The following is a 3,358-nucleotide window of genomic DNA, read 5'->3' on the forward strand; positions in this document are numbered from 1 at the left end:
CAGCATTACCACGTCCGCCTTCAGTCCCCTCAGGTGCGCAAACACACGTGCCCTCTTTACCGGTCCATTTAACCCTCGAACATTCCAGGTGATCACCCTAGTTGGGGAGCAAAATGCCCCCCCCCCCTTCCGCCGATCAGCCTTCCCCTTTCTTGGGCCCGCCTCCAGCCCCTGCGCCGCACCTCCTCCGGCCCACCCAACGGCGGCCCCCACCCCCGACCTCCTCAGTGTCCCTCCACCGAAGTCCCTCCCTCGTCAGCAGAACCCATCCCACCTCTCCCCCTCCGCCCCCCCCCCCCCCCCCCAGCAACACTACTCTAAAACCTAACCCAGCTAGTAAACCAAACGTATACACACCCCTCACTGTGCTTCCTTGAGCTAGCTCACCCAGCTAGCTTGGTGGCCCCCGCCCCCAAGAAGTCTCCCACCTATTGTTCCCTCGCTCCCCTCCCCCCGCCCATACAAACAAATGCCCTCATCTAACAATCCCCAAACAAACACCCAACAGCAAGCAAACACAAAAACAAAAGCACCCCTCACCGAAGCTCAAACAGGCACGTCTCCATCCCACAAAAGTGCACATCAATAAAAACAAAAGGGACATTGCCAATATCTACTGAAAAAAAGAACCCAAAAACAAAAAATCGACTTCCCCCCCCCCCCACCCCCCACTTTTTCTTAAACAGAGCCCCAAAAACAGACACGAAACAGTAAGAGAAGGCATAGCCAATTTAAAAACAGGAAAACAAAACCCAAAAATACAAGGGGGGAAAAAAACAGAAAAAAGGGGCCCAATATAGGCCAACAAGTTGTCTCAAAGTCGGAGAGTTCTCAGACCCCCACCAGTCCTTTTTTTTAAGCAAAGTCCAGCGCCTCTTCGGGCGACTCAAAACAGTGATGCTGGTCCTCATGCGTGACCCAAAGACGCGTCGGATACAGCAGACCGAACTTCACCTGCTTCTTGAAGAAAATAGCCTTGACTTGGTTAAAGCCTGCCCTAGTCCTCGCCACCTCCACGCTCAGGTCCTGGTACACCCGCAGGATGCTGTTGGCCCACTTACAGATCCGCGTTCATTTGGCCCACCGAAGAAGGCATTCCTTGTCCAGGAACCTATGGAATCTCACCACCCTTGCCCTCGGAGGGTCCCCCGCTCGTGGCTTCCTAGCAAGCGCTCGGTACGCCCTGTCTACCTCCAACGGATGGGGGAATGCTCCTCCCCCAGCAGCTTTTCGAACATACCCGCTACGAATGCCCTCTGCTCCCTCAGCCCCCTCCAGGAGCCCGACAATTCTTAAGTTCTGCTGGTGGGACCAGTTCTCAAGGTCCTCCATCTTCTCCAGGAGCCTTTTCTGCTGTTCCCGAACCATCCCCACCTCCAGCTCCACCGCTGTTTGATGCTCCTCCTGTTCAGCCAGCGCCTTCTCAACCTTCTGAATCGCCCGATCCTGGGAGCGCCTTCTCAACCTTCTGAATCGCCCGATCCTGGGCGTCCAATCTGCTCTCTAGCCAATCGATCGATTCTTATAATCGGGTCCAAACATTCCCGCTTCTGCCTGGCAAAACCATCCTGGATGGCCTGCATTGGTCGCTGCACTGCCACCCTAGGGGTCCGGTCCTCAGCCATACTGTCTCCCGCTGCAGCTTCAACACACCTCGTGGCTAACTTCTTATTTCTGCCTTTTCGTGCACTTCTGGTCCTTTGCTCCATACACCGATACCTGGAAACGGTGCCCAATTGCCTTAGCCTTCGAATTTGCCATTTAAAACTGGAAAAAAGTCCTGGGGAAAGGTCCAAAATTCCAACCAGAGCGGGAGCCACCAAGTGTGCGACTTACTCCTTCATAGCCGCCACTGGAAGTTACGACTTTGTTTGTTAACCGTTGAAATGTGGCAGGGGCGTTTTTCATGCCAAATGGCATAACTTTGAATTGGTATATACCATCTGGAGTCACAAAAGCTGAAATCTCCTTCACCCTTTCGGATAAAGGTACCTGCCAGTAACCTTTAAGTAAATCCAGTTTTGAAATAAAAGCTGATTGTCCCACTTTCTCAATGCAATCCTCCAAACGTGGGATAGGAAAAGAGTCCATTCTTGTAACTGCATTAACCTTTCTATAGTCCACACACAACTGTTGGGTACCATCTGGTTTTGGTACCATCACTATGGGTGAGCTCCATTGGCTGCAACCCACTTCAATTATGCCATTTCTAAGCATACTCTCAAACTCTTTGTCAACCTGTGCCAATTTTAAAGGATTAAGTCTGTATGGATGTTGTTTGATTGGAACAGCATTTCCCACATCTAAATCATGTATAGCCATTTCAGTACTTCCCAATTTATCTCCACAAACTTGCCCATGTGATATCAATAACTCTTTCAGGTCAGTCTGTTTTTCCTCTGGAAGGTAACTCAACAATTTATAAGAACATTCTCGTTTTCCAATTTAATTTGAGGTATGTCAAATTCACAGTCATCTGGATTTGGTTCGTTACTTTGAGTTAGAATCATTAAAACCGCCTCCTTTTTCTCCCCTTCCCTTTCAAAGTACCTTTTAAGCATATTCACATGACACACTCGGTGAGTCTTCCTTCTATCTGGTGTTTTTACCACATAATTCACCTCACTTAATTTCCTTTCAATCTGATAAGGTCCACAAAACCTTGCTTTTAAAGGTTTACCTACCACTGGTAACAACACTAAAACTTTATCTCCACTGGCAAAACTACAAACTTTGGATTTCTTGTCCACTACCGGTTTCATCACATTTTGTGCAACCGTTAAATGTTGTCTAGCCAATTCACCTGCTCTATTTAATCGTTCCCTAAAATTTGACACGTAATACAATAATGTAATTTCCGATTTCTCACCCACCAATTTTTCCCTAATCAATTTAAGTGGTCCTCGTACATCATGACCAAAAATTAGTTCAAAAGGACTACATTTGGTTGACTCATTAGGTGCATCCCTAATTGCAAACAGTACAAATAGAATTCCTTTATCCCAATCCTCTGGATAATCGTGACATTAAGCCCTCAACATTGTCTTTAATGTCTGATGCCACCTTTCTAATGCTCCCTGCGATTCTGGATGGTACGCGGTTGATTTAAATTGTTTTGTTCTTTGAATAACCTTGAGGTAAAATTTGATCCTTGACCCGATTATATTTCTGTGGGTAGTCCATATCTAGTAAAGAATTTAAGTAACTCCTCCACAATCTTTTTAGCTGTAATATTATGTACTGGAATGGCCTCTGGAAACCTAGTAGACACATCCATTATCGTCAAAAGATATTGATTCCCACTTTTTGTTTTAGGAGGCGGTCCTACACAATCTATTAGGACCCTTGTAAAAGGTTC

The sequence above is a fragment of the Scyliorhinus torazame genome, chromosome 15 (genome assembly GCF_047496885.1).
Source record: "Scyliorhinus torazame isolate Kashiwa2021f chromosome 15, sScyTor2.1, whole genome shotgun sequence".
Taxonomy (NCBI): Eukaryota; Metazoa; Chordata; class Chondrichthyes; order Carcharhiniformes; family Scyliorhinidae; genus Scyliorhinus; species Scyliorhinus torazame.